Raw genomic sequence first — 14324 nt, 5'->3', positions numbered from 1 at the left:
CGCCGCGGCCGGGAATCGAACCCGCGACCTCGTGCTCAGCAGCGCAACGCCTCAGCCACTGAGCCACCGCGGCGGGTGAATATTTTATTTAAAGCATCGCTTTTATCAGGGATGTAATCAAAAACTGCAAGAGCAAACTGATTGAGTTAACATCCTGGTCGAAACGTTTTTAGCACGCATGACCCGTAGCAGCGGGTGAAGCTTTTGTCGTTATATTGTGGTTAAAGCATGTGTCATTGCTTTAATTTTTTGTGCACTGTATCAAGTCTGCAATAAAGAAAACAATGAAGGAAGCTTACTAACACGCAAGACTTGAAGGTAGCGAAGCCTCACTCAACCTTCACGACCATCACGGCGGTTTTAATCCACGATTGCCGCCGATTTGCTCCTTCGCTGCTGCCGCAACGACCATTACTCCATCATTGTTGCTATAAGTGTGAGCTTCCTTCATTTTTTTGGAAGTGATAATCATTGGACATCACCTTGGAAGGGCGTGCGTTACGGCCTGTCTTTCTTGCTCCAAGATAATGTTGCCACGGTAACGGCGAACGCTGGAGGTTTCTTTTTTTTTATAATCTTGGCCAGTCCCCAAAGTGGGTATGCTTGGCTTGCAAACGTGCGCCGATGACGCTGCGTGGTCGCCGCGAGGCACGCACACACGAGCGTTCGGCATTTTCTTGGTTTTGTATCGTAAGTTACACTGGCCGAGGTTGAGCAGTTTCGCGTGGACCCTGAAGGGCCGTGGTGCGCAAGTGCGAGGAGCATTGATTTGGATTGGATTGAATTGAATTGGATTAAATAGGATTGGATTGGATTTCATTTGTGTACGGGTCTGTAGAGAATTGGGTCTGCACATTAGCCGGTCTGTGCATTCCAAAGGAGTCATGCATAGCCGCGGCAAACGCACTGGCGCCGGCGCGTGCCCAGTTGTGGGCCTCTGTTGCGCAGTAGCCAAGTCTCACGCTGCGCCGGAGCCGCTTGATATCCGTTTCGCGTGGCTCCTGGAAAGCCGTGCTGCGCATGCGTCCGGAGCAGTGACTGGACCTGACTGGACCAGACTGGAGTGGACTGGATTGGATTGGATTGAATTGGACTGGACTGGACTGGACAGGACTGGATTGGATTGGATTGGATTGGATTGGATTGGATTGGATTGGATTGCTGAACCTCAGCTCACGCTACGTACTATATCCTGGCATAGCCGAGCTAAGCCACCGCATTTTTTTTTGAAGTGCCATGCGGTCGCCGAAATCTTGGCCAATCTCCCTACGTGGGTACGCTTGGCTTGACAAACGTGCGCAGGGGACGCTGGGCGGTCGGCGCGAGGCCCACGCTCACGTGCGCGCGCTCGGCAATTTCTTGGTATTTTTACTGCGGACACGAAAAATTACAATAAAAAGCGATGATAGCGTAATCGAATAGACGTCGGATTCGTAATTCGAGGGATCAAGTTTCGATTCCGATCACAGGGACGCGTTTTTTTTAGACACACGCTCTCCACACCTGCTCGTCGGCTCCTTGCCTCCTCGCCACTTCCCCTCACACTTCTTGGTCTAGCATTTTCCTCCTGCCGACTTTGGTGCGCCGAGGTTTGAGCGGCGCCCGGCACAGATAAAGCTCAATCTTAAGCAGCTCCGCTGTTAAAGGGGGATCCAGGTTGACTTCTTAGGATGAGGTGGATGGAAGAGGGGATGCACACTTCGTATTCTGGCCAGATAGAACGGGAAGGGAGACAGAACAACCCCTTTAAACTCTGGTATTTGCAATACCTTTCCCTCCCCCGTGATCTGCCACTGCTCCCCATACGGTTCATAGCACCCCATTTTATCGAAGAGGCGCCCCTTTGACCGAACGCCATTTTATCGACCGCCGCTAAATAGAATAGCTAAGATACGGTATACCGATCTTAGTGTTTTGTTTCTTTTATTGATGCCTACGAAACGAAGCTTTTTTTTTCGGGTACTTCACCCACATTGCGATGTCTGTCTGGATGTCTAGACACTTACGCTGTTCCATCTATCGCAGGTGCCGTTAGCGTAAAAGTCGTTACACGCCCGCCCGCCCGCCCGCACATGCACACACAGCAGTATTTGTTCCCTAGAAGTGTTGAGGTGTCTATCTATGGACGCCTGTGAGGTAGAAGCGAGCGATTCTCCCTAACAAAAGAATGCTTTGCAAAAGAAAGACAATCAGCAGACGTTCACTGCGACTGCAGTTTACTGGTCGATATGCGGAGTTATTAAAATATCTGCATACGTATGCTACCTATGTCCACCACCGTTTCGTGCTTTTCTTTCCCTTGTGATATTTTGGGAATGGGTTTTAGGGGTGTCAGCTTGAAACCTCACTCGCGACTTCAGAAGTACGTGTCTGCTATAGTGCATATTTTTCAACACTGCACGTCGCTTCAAATCTGTATTACTCGGATTTGTTTTATTTTTCTTCCCGCCAGAATATGATCGCTAAGGCCGTAAGTGAAAGCAGTATTTCTTTTTTTCTGTCAAAAGCTTATGGTGTATTATGAACCGTGTTAAAAGAGTGGTTATTTTGCTTAGTTCGTGTTTCGTAGCTATTGTTCAGTTAGCGCGCCATTCGGGCCAGTGTACCTGTTGTCTCGCTGTCTTGTTGGCCATTGTATTCGTTACTAAGAGCTTCATTTAATTACCGACAATGCGCTATAGCTTGGCAGTTCGTAATTGATTCCACGAAAGGCAATGTTCACCCCAGAATTTCAGGGAGCTGCAGTGCTACACTTATGTCACTACCCAAACGAGCACAATACGAGTTACGAAAAACAAAAAAAAAATCCTTCGTTATGCGAAATAGAGGTGGTGGGGAGTCATGCGCTCGTTGAAGGCTGAGTATTGTACTCCCTGCATCCATTTTTCTTGCTTGTGTGACGAGGATAAGATGATCACCCGTCCCTCGACTTGCGGGACTGTCCCGCATTGAGGGCTATTGTTCCACGTCCCACAAGAGATGCGAAAATCGTCGAAAATGTTCCGCGTAATGCTGGGTCCCTCGTGGGGTCGTAAGTACAGTCCAATCAATGTCTATGGGGAGAGCGAGATATATATAATAGACTTTAACGATACTGGTGAGGCTAGCCTGGCATAGGCGCCTTGCTTGCTACACCAGATGTATGAGGAGAAAATGAAATTGATGAAGTGATGATGACTGTGATGATGATGATGCGCTCACTAGTGAAGCCTTATTTAAAGAGAACGGGGACATGCCAACGCTGTCTTGGGGAGCCTGCATTGCCATAACTTGGGAGCACAGCCTTCGATTAGTCATGGCAGGCACACGCACCCGTAAGTCTAAGAAGAACCTTACTGAGTCAATTCTTTCTTGCTTTCACACTCAGGCATCTAGATAGCGCAAGTAGTTCATGAACCGGTTATTCGCGGAGGCAAGCAAAATAAAATCAAACCGATAAACACAATGAACGCCCAACCCCAAGAAAGACAAGCACGTGCGGTTCTTCCCGTTGGATGTAATGACTCGTTGGATCTAGTGACGCGTTGGATCTAGTCACTCGGATGGATCGTTTGACTCATTGGATCTATTGACGCATTGGATCTAGTGACTCGGATGGATCTCTTGACTCGTTGGATCTTCTGACTCGGGAATCACGTGACCTAGCGGATGTCTTGATTCGTTGGATCTAATGGCTCGTCGGATGTAGTGACCATAAGCGCCTTACTGAGCGAATGGCATGCCACACTTGTGGGCCGCGTGGTGACAAGAGGTGTATGAATACGCGGGGCGTGCTGCAAAGGAGGTCATAGTTGCAGCGGAGCACATCGGAAGCCACGTGGTGCTGAGAACCGAGCGGGCGGTCCCGGGCATAGCTTTATTGTTGGCAGCGTTGCCAGAGGGGAGATGCTTACGTGCGGGGATGCACAGTGTTGCAGAACCTCCAGACGGCAAAGTGGTGGTGGTGGTGGTGGTGGTTGTGGGATCAGGCGGCGTTAGCCCGGCTGGATATGCCGGCAATTGCTCCGCCCAAGCTCCTCCTAATTAGCCAAAGGTAGTGTCCTTTTACCACAAGTCTGCCGTCTCCTCAAGGAAGCTCAGGAGAAGGCGTGACACGTCTCTTCGATGCATCCAATGTCGCCTTGGAAAGACGATGTGGTCCAGAGTGCTGTGTGGGGCTGACAGCTTTCGAATCGCTGAGAGCATTGCAGTCCACTCGACATCATGCTCTGGGCAACGCATTACGTAGTGGTGTACATCCCCTATCACTGCACATGACGAACACAGAGGCGATCGCGCGAGGCCCACCTTGAATAGCCATGCTGTGGTCTTCGCTGAACCCGTTCGGATGCGGTACAGCAATGTTGCCTCCGATCTTGTAAGCCCCTTTGTGACGCAAGACAGGTGATAGGGATTTTCCAAAGACTTGAAATGTTCGGCCACTGTTCGCCTGAAGTCGTTCCAGTGATTGGGGGAAACTTTAACTGTCGGTGCAAATTGCAGCGCACTCCATGCAATCTGATCAGCGGTCTCATTGCCCTTGACGCCAACATGGGATGGAATCCATTGAAACCGCACATTGAAACCCTTGCTGCCAAGTTCTTGCACAGGCCGTAAGGAACGCTGGCAGTCCTTTTTCGTAGGGATCCCACGCTGCAAAAGTTGTAGTGCTGCTTTTGAGTCAGTCATAATTACAACTTCCTGCGGCTTATACGACTTAAGTTTTCTCAAAGCAGCCGCGATGGCAATGCACTCGGATTCGGTGGAGGACACCACATGATCCAGGCGTGCTGCCTAGGAAACCTGGGCATCAGGAATGATATACGCTGCGGCACTAACCCCTCTGTACGGATCGACTGAGCCATCCGTAAAAATTTGAAGGTGATTGGGATAAGTGTGATTGCCATAACACTTAAGGTATTAACACCTAACACTTAAGGGCAATAAGTTATTGCCGGAAAATTATAGACCAATTTCCATTACATGCACAGCGTGTAAAATGTTAGAACTTATAATATGGAGACATCTAGTTGAATACATTGAAACTAACAACTTATTCTACGGAAAACAGCATGGTTTTCGCCGACGCTTGTCGACAGTAACGCAGCTTTTTGAAGTGTCCCATGCGTTCGGCCTTGCAATGAATTACAAGGAGCAAACCGATGTAATAGCCATTGATTTTTCGAAGGCTTTTGATCGGGTGTCACACTAAACTTATTGAGAAATTATATAAACGGCGTTAACAAGCAAATCGTGAAATGATTGATTGATTTGATTGATTGTAGGGTTTAACGCGCCGACGCAACGCAGGCGATGAGGCGCGCCGTAGTGGAGGGCTCCGGATTAATTTTGACCACCTGGGGATCTTTATCGTGCGCCGAAATCTCGTACACACAGGCGTTTTCGCTTTTCGCCTCCATCAGAAAAGCGGCCGCCGCGGCCGGGAATCGAACCCGCGACCTCGTGCTCAGCAGCGCAACGCCTTAGCCACTGAGCCACCGCGGCGGGTAAATCGTGAAATGGATTCACGTGTACCTTACCAATAGAAAACAGTATGTCCAAATAGCTGGCGAACGATCATCTTTTTTGCCGGTTTTGTCGGGTGTGCCGCAAGGGTCGGTTTTAGGACCAATTTTGTTTCTTTTATATGTTAATGACATTGCTAATGAAATTGATTCTAAGATTGAACTACGTCTATTTGCGGATGATTGCCTCATTTAGTGTCGCGTCAAGAATGTTCAAGATCAAGTGCTGTTAAACGAAAGTCTTCAAAAAGTTTACGACTGCTGTATTACATGGGACATGAAAATTAATTTTGATAAATCGGCTTACATGACTGTATCTAGCAAGAAAACCTCGTTGCCTTTTACTTACACAATAAATAATATTCCACTTCAGCATGCCAGTAAGCTTAAGTATCTCGGGGTCACAATAACGAACAATTTGAACTGGAACGAGCACATTGATAACGTCTGCGGATCTGCTCAACGCAAACTCGGTCTGTTAAGGCGAAAGTTAAAAGATGCTACACCCGAGGTCAAGCTCAAGGCGTACCAATCAATTATACGGCCGACACTGGAGTACGCTAGTATAGTTTGGGATCCGCACCAAATGGGTTTGATAAACAAATTGGAACGGATTGAAAGGCTAGCCGCAAGGTTTATCTTCGGTGCGTACCGAAGAACGCAGTCTGTATCTGCACTATTATCTCGTGCCGGTTTGCCCGAACTCTCAGCGCGCAGAAAAATAGCTAGGCTGAAATTCTTGTACCAACTGTATAATAATAAATTCAACTTGGATTCCAGGCTATACTTGTACCCCCCAGGGCGAGTGTCGCAACAGGTCACTCTCATGCTGTGATGCCGTATGTGCCACGCGTTGATGTCTTCAAATTTTCTTTTCTTGTAAAAACTATAGTTGAGTGGAACAACCTCGATGCAGATGTATTTATTGACGCACCCACGACTGAATCATTTGAGCGTAAGCTGTCATTGTGTGTTCTCTGAATGCATTGCTTGTCTATCGCGGAACTGGTGTTACATGTTTGTGGAAAATTATTTTCCTCCCACCTCTGTAACAGCCCGCAAGGGCTAACAGTATTGGAAATAAGTAAATAAATAAAGTGTTCTCCAAATGTTCAAAAACCAAAAATCTGGCTGCTTCCACTGGCGTGTTTCGCTTGACTCTCATGTGAGGGACATGTAGCTGACCCTGCAGGCTCTCATAAGACCTGCAAAACATATTGCAAAACATTTCTCCAAAAGTGATAAAATAAAGTATTGTCGCTTATTTCTTCTTGTTTGTGCATATATTTTCTTTTCTCTTGATTTATCGTGTCCCGAATTTTACTATTTGGAAGGTGTTCATCCGCATCTGTGCCGACTTACCCGTCATCAGAAAACGGTCGTCAGTACTAATCTTGAAGGGAAAGGGTGCGTTGCTTAAACTTTTCTTTGAAGGCGTTAAGACGATGCTTAGAAATCGAGAATGAAAAATGGGCACACTTTAGCGAAATCACTACCAGAATGACAAAATGGTGTAGTTGAAGATGGGGTAACAAGCGATAGTTTTGTATATCGTAAGTTCATAGTTGAGCGTATAGACGTCATGTTAACAAGCACAGCTGCGGTTGGCAGTTGACGGTACACGTATGCTCAATGGCAAATGTTCAAACAGCAGTAAATGCACTCTCCTCTATTGAAACGGGGTGTCAGAGTCGAAAATCGAGCTTGGGATCTTCGGCCAAATGACAATACGCCTCAGCCACGACATTACCCCATCTCGTATATCAATTGCACCAAGTCATTAGAACAAAGTTCGCAAGGTGAATAAATTATGCATCCAATTGTCGCTCCCCTAGATTAGCTTACACTTGCCCTTAAACAACATTCTTAAGTACATTTTACAGTAGTTCTGTGCAACACTGCCTCCCTGTTACTTGTGTAATCAGGGTCATCTGTAGAGTGGATGAGCGCTATTGAGAGCGAATCTAAGAGCGTTTGTAAACTTTTTATTCCTCCATGTATGAAAGCAGCGCAAAATTAAATCAAGGCGGTACGCGGGTATACACGTATATTGAAGCATACTTGAAGAAACATCGCTAGAGAAAACGGAATCCCCGTACTTTAATTAGTACTAGGATAGTAGTGAAGCATCATGCAAAATGTGGAGGGCCGCGAAGGCCATTAAGTTGGCTGAATATAGGCCTTCCGCACCGTCTCTTCATGGGTAGACAGGAAGAAAAGGCAGGAGGCGACGTTACATGTCGCGATATCTGAAAACATGTTGGAAAACACATTAAAAACACATATGTGTTCATTATTTGGCGCCCGTGTGTTACGTCTATTTATATTATTCCAATACCTTTACGAAATAAAGTTCCTAAAAGTTTATTAAGTTTTCTATACAAGAAACACAGTTAATATAAGCTGTTCTTACAATGAGTATTTATAGAATAGTATTATGCTATCGGCAGCGCGAGCAGAAATCATATTTATCAGTTCACGAAATCTTTAACAGTTCAATGGAAATATGTACTTCGTGAATGATCAAGCACGCTTACGCGATGATTTCGTGTGGTTCTCACGACTACACCACGTAGTGGAAAATGTGTTGAAATTTCGGATCATCTGACAAAAATAGTCCTCAGAGAAAATTCCTTCTTTAGAGAAAATCACAAGGAAACTAATTATAGCCTGCGTTTTACTCCCCTCTATTGTGTTAGTGAACAATACTCATATTTAAATTATAGAAATAGCAACAACGTCAGTCTTACTGGCTTCATTAACGTACGATACCAATGAATTTCATAAAAAAAGGCATACCCACAACACTGGCCTCTATTATTACGGCTGCTTGAGCTCACCTCCTATCGATTTGTCATAACCAGGTTACTATAAACATAGAACAAGCTTGCTTACCCTTCCAATACGTGGCTTGTCTCTTCGCTGCTTGCTAAAGCTTAAAAATCGCCCGGTTTTATTCGTGGGCTCCTGAAGACGGCAGAATCGGCAAATAATACCTGGCGAGTGCCATCATTACATAAACCACGGCCGATAGCGCCATGCATGTGGTTGTTGTGCCTCGAAACAAGGTCCCTAGCGCTGACAATTAATGCATTTCACTTTTAATCAATGATCTGAAAATATTGAAGCATCTATGCATAAGAAAATCTAGGTATAAAACAAAAATCCTGAGCCGACTTCCCACACGACTCCATTGTTCGTTACCAGTCTTTTGCATCGTCGCTCAAATCAGTACGTTACTCATTGCAGCATATTCTGTAAACGAAGCTCGTAGAATACGAAAGTAGCAAAAGCCAATGTTGTTTTGAAACTCTTGAGAGCTCTCTCCTTACATAGAACCCCTTCAGGCATGGTAAACTGGTGCACTTTAATGTCCTGCTGAGTAAGAAATCGTTGACAACCAGACGTCACTTACCAAAGTTGATCATCCATTACCAGTGTAAGGGTGACCATTTCTGCCTTTTCTGTCTGATGCTCCTGAAAAAATCTCATAATTAGAGGGGCGAAAGGTGTGCGCCCTTGCCTGCTCTAAGAAGTCCGCATAATGCGCCACTCTTGACTCCACCAATGAATAGAAATCCGCTGTATTACCTGGAACATAGATGTCGGGCTTCGCTGCGTTTCCCCTTGGCATCCCTTCCGGAGGCTGGGCTACGTACGCTGGTGGCTTTTGCGGATAGCTCGGTGGTGCACCACCGGGATTGGCTGGTTTTTTCATCGATACACGGGTGTAGTCTTTGGCATTCTCAAAACGGGTGTCAACTGGCGCGAAGTGGTGCAACGACGGAGCATGCCCATCGGACATGCCCCGTTTGTAACCAGGATGGGGTACCGATGGTTGAACTGGCCGCATAACGGGCAGGTTCTCCCCAGGACGTGGTTGCGGCATGTGGTGGTCGGGTACAGAGGGACGTCGGGATACCGGATGGTGGTTCTGGTTATTCGGGCCACTGTGACGGGGAGCCTCTCTGTAGATCACGGGATGATCTAGCTTCTGCACTTGCTGATAATGTGGGCCGTGCATTGGAGGAGGGGGGCCCACGTAATTGGTTAACGGTTGAGCAATGCGTGGCCCGGGGGTGTGAACGCGAGGAGGTCCAGGTTGGTGTCCTGATTGGTAAGGTACCTGTTGCTGTGGGTGAGCTGGCTTGTGAGCGCCAATATTTTCACGGGACTTTGCAGGATGATGTTGCCCTCGGTGGACAGGCTGGTGGGGAGGTTGAGTGTGAGGGTTGTGAACGGGCGTGTACGGAGGTTGAGGTTGGTAGCTGCCAGAATCGCCTCGGCGGTTTTCGACTGGATGTAGACGGTTGTCTGGTTGGTGAGGCTTTGAAGCATCGTAGACCACGTGGTGTACCGGCTGGTACACGGGCTGGTTACCTTGAGGGTAGGCGGCTGGTCGGGCTTGTTGGTACATGGTCGGCTGATGAGGCGGGTGAGGTTGATAAATGACTGGTTGTTGAGGATACGGGTACTTAACCACCAAAGATGGAGGGTGCACAGCCGGGTACACGGCCGGGTGAACAGGATGCTCGACTGGAGCGAAAAAGGATATATAACGAAAAAAAACATCAGGGACAGCTCTTCAGAAGGAATTGGTATACTAGCAAACAATATCATGAACGGTGGTTTATACACTGCTCAATCTCTTCCGCAGCTGCATAGAATCCGCATTACACGTCAGCTGAAGCTGAGGCTTGAAATGCCAGTTCTCAAGAGGGACAGGTTCTCTTATGGTGCCTACTCATGCACCACCATCTCTCACTAGGTGGGACATGCCCCCCCCCCCCCCCCAGCCCTAGATTGCAATTTCGATCTTCTTTTCAAGAAATAGCATGACACGCCACCTACGCCGGGACTCATCCCAATTCTTCACATATTAAGCGAGGTGTGGATCAGCTAGCATGGCAACGGGCCATGATGGTCACGTCGTCGACTGTACGCTGCGACATGCGTACTGGGAGCAGTTCGTTGGGCGCCACCGCGTCAGGGGATCGTGGTTTATCTTTATTTACATGTATTTTTATTTACAGAGGCCATTTTCATCTACAAACACGCCAAGTTACGCTTCGGTGAATTTTGGTGTTTAGGAGGAAGAGGATGGGTTATGGGAATTTGGAAATAATAAAATATTGATTCTAATGGGTGTTAAAGTTAAAGTAACTGATGGAGGCTGAATATCTTGAGGAAGTTTATTCGAATGACAAGCAGACGCCTTTCACAGCTTGGTACAGGAAGGTAAAACCAATAGGTAAGACTCGGTGGGCTTGCAATTTCGACTTTTTTGAAGGATTGTTGCCGGCAGTCGGGAAGGCGAGGGCAGTTCCACAGGATGCGGGCAGTGTAAATATTGGCTGAGCAACGTGCCCACTCCGGATCAACCTCTGATACATTGACTGCCACTACACTTGCTGGTACCTTATTCGCATTACCCCGTACTTAATCTACCTGTCATAGTTATCCTCATCATATTCCACATCATCTGCTCGTAGATTTCGTCATCATCATCAGCTGAGTTGGTGTTACAAGATGGTTGGACCCCCGAATAAACGTCTTGCAGCACCGAGTCTTCAGTGTGAACTGTACATTTCAGTGTGAACTGGGCATTTTAGTGCCACTGGCTGACTTTAATGTGTTCATTTTAGGATTAGGACCCCAATACTGCAACTGTGTTCATTGTGCGAGTTGTCACTTCCCTTTCCCCCTCATCCTTGCTCCCCCAAGGGCCCCATGGCCTCTCGTTTAATAAAAGTGTTTCACTCACTCACTCCCTCAAGGCCCTTACAGTATTCAGAGAATCTAGCTTTATTTCCATCACCACAAAGCTGTTTGGCTCAAAGAACCACTTGCACTCTAGAGGAAGACTTGTGGGAAAATATTCCAAGTAGCAAACAGGCGCAAGTCCTTCATCTGCCCCCAAAATGTGCGCTACCAATGCATACTACGAGTGATCTCCTCCAGGACCAGAGAAGCTTAACACTACAAATCGCCCTCAAGTGTGGCTTCTATAGGCTCGTAATATAAAAAAAATTGATATGACATAAGGAGACAGGAAGCAAGCAGCTTTGACTGAAGAGAAGAATACTGGAAAAACATTGTAGTCCAATTTTAAGACACGTGGGTCAAACGACAATAAGATACAATTACAGTTACGTGTGAATAAAGTTTAGCTATAATTAACTGATGTGAAGGATACACAATGGGCACACTGCGAGCACAGCAGGGCACGTCCCACAACACGGAACTCGACGGATAGAGGTGCAAGCTTGGCAAAATGCAATAAAAACCATCACTGGGGAGGGGTGAATGAGGGTTTCAGATGATATCAACTGGATGTATCCAATATTGAATAGTTCTGGGTCGTTTTTGCTCTAGGCTCGTCTCGGCAGTGGCCTAGGCAGGGGGACGGAACGCGTTCACATGATATTCAAGGCAAATACATGTTCTCGCCGGCCTACCTACATGCGAATGAAGCGTTAAAGCCATCTGCCAAACTTAGACTAAAATGATAAAACCTTACAAAAATAAAATTCTGGCAACGCCAGCGGACAGTTATAGATTTTATTGCATGTGGGATGTCTTTTTCTAGCACAGGAGTGCTCCAAAAATTTAATGGCCATGAGTATCTGCCTGGTTCATCGTACTCACCCGCTTTTACACTCATTCTTTTTGTTGCACAAATCCTTTTTTTTTCGGGCAAGTTCACTTGGTTGCGTTCAGTTTTTCCTGCTATAACAATCATGCCTACGCACCACTACACAATCCAACACCGTGGGAAGGATTAAATTAACGATGTGTCCCATTTTTGGGTGTACTGAATTATTAACAAAGCATAAAAAGAAATAAGACCCATCCTTACAGCTGCAAATTGTCGATTGCTACCGACAACATTGTGCTTCTGGTGAGCTTGGTGCTATAAAACATACATCCTATAGCCCAGTGGTTTTCACGTGGAGGTTGGCGAACCCCACGGGGTCTACGAAGACACTTTTAGAGTCTGCCACACTTTCCCCGAAATTCAGGCCCTCTTCCTGACCCTCATTTTTTTGTAGCGTAAGCTACACTGGCCGAGGTTGAGCGGTTTCGCGTGTGCCGTGAAGGGCCGTTCTGCGCAAGCGCGAGAAGCATTGGATTGGTTTGGATCGGATCAGATCGGATTGGCTTGAATTTGATTGGATTGCCTTGGATTGCATTTGATTTGGATTGGATTGGATTGGATTAAATTAGATTGTGTTGGATTGAAATCCAATCCAATTGTAGTACGGGTGCTGAACCTTAGCTCAAGCTACGTATATCCTGGCATAGCCGAGCTAAGCCACTGCTAATTTTTCAAAATATTTTCGCCAGCACAAAAAGGGGCTTCGCTGAATGACATGTACGTTTAACTTCTGCGCGTAGCGCACGTTTAAATTCGGCTGTTTACGCAACGCGCCAGCTGTACAAAAAACCCAGACACATAAAAGGCATCATATCAGAGTTTTGGCGGCTGTGTGCTGCAAGAGCTAATTGGTTGGAAATACGACACGAATCAGCGTAAACGTCACACAAAACGTGGGAATTACGTAGCTGTGGGAGTAACTTTAGATGCAAGCTCAAATCGTTTGGAACTATGACATAAATCAATATAGTTCATAGTTTCCTCCCCCACTTCAGCAAGCCCAAAATGGGTCCCTAGCGCACTTCAGGTCAAGAACCATTGCTGAAGCCGATATAGTCACGTTTCTACATTATTTTTTTTGCTTAACTTAGTGGCTAGTGCCCTTGTACTGCTTCCATCGTGGTATCTATGAAATTAACACTCAAATTCTTTCAACTGGATAACATTAATTCACATCTGGCAGAACATAAATACCCATTGCAACCGACAAGGGTTTTAACTTTTAGTGCTTTCGGGGTAAGATCCATTTGAACGCTGTATGAAGAACACCGCAGAGATCCCTGCAACGTCTAGTGTGCGTTTACATTTACATTGCTATAATAAAATAAACCCCCTGCCACATTCGCCGCCGTTTGTATATAGCTTCAAGTAACCTGCGAATAACCAAGCTAGATATTAGTGAGTTTGGAGTATCTCACCTAGAGGTGCTATTTTGGGTTTTGGCTGCGGCTTGTCTTTCGGCTTCTGTGGCTGTACGTTGGCGTGAACATTTCTAATTCCGAGCTCCGCTTCAGGGCCTGCCGTCTCCGTGTGCTCAGGTTTCTTCTCTGGATACACAACAGGTCTGGTATGTTCCCCGGGCTCTTTTTCGTCGAAGGCTACGCGCGTTTCAAGTTCGACTGTTGCATGCTTTTTTGTAGGCTGACTTTTGTTGCCCTCAGCAATCTGCTTTTTGTCTTTCTCAGTGACCTTGGGTGCCGAATCCTTCGGCGCAGTCAACACCACCGGATCGCTGGTTTTGAAGTCGGCTGTAGTCTTGCCCTGTTCGTCATCTATGCGGCCCGCTTCTCCGCTCTTAGGCGCTGGATCTTCGCCTTTTCCATTATTCCCAGCGCTTGGAGGAGGGGGTCCTTTTAGCAGATCGGTTCTCGGTCCCTCGGGCGTGCTTTGTCCAGTCACTGGATTCGGTTTACCAGCGGGGTTATGCTGTTCTGCCCGAGGAACATTAGAAGTGGCACTAGCTCCCTGTGGCACTTGCTGTGGCACTGATTGCTCCGTCCGTGAAACCTTTCGGTTAGTTCCAGCTCCTTGCTCCTTCTTCTGCGGGCCTGGCTCCTCAGCGCGTAGAATGTTTGAACCGGCACCAATGCTCTGTTTCCCTTTTTGTGGAATCGTCTCTTCGCCACGTTGACTATTAGAACTGCCGTAAATTACCGGTGTTA

At 46.8% G+C, this 14324-nt stretch overlaps 1 long non-coding RNA gene across 1 annotated transcript; it reads right to left on the bottom strand.

The window, feature by feature from the left end:
- Positions 1 to 9100: 9100 nt before the first annotated feature.
- Positions 9101 to 13684, bottom strand: LOC144180296 (uncharacterized). Its single transcript, XR_013324368.1, has 2 exons — positions 13581 to 13684; positions 9101 to 10040 (listed from the first exon to the last, which is right to left on the bottom strand). It is a non-coding gene; the product is annotated as an uncharacterized LOC144180296 (long non-coding RNA).
- Positions 13685 to 14324: the final 640 nt, after the last annotated feature.

This window comes from Haemaphysalis longicornis, unplaced genomic scaffold (assembly GCF_048455015.1).
Source record: "Haemaphysalis longicornis isolate Haplotype H1 unplaced genomic scaffold, Haemaphysalis longicornis Haplotype H1 scaffold_4, whole genome shotgun sequence".
In the NCBI taxonomy this organism is placed as follows: domain Eukaryota; kingdom Metazoa; phylum Arthropoda; class Arachnida; order Ixodida; family Ixodidae; genus Haemaphysalis; species Haemaphysalis longicornis.
The sequence above is the reverse complement of the archived record's forward strand: the minus strand, read 5'-3'. Positions and strand labels throughout refer to the sequence as shown.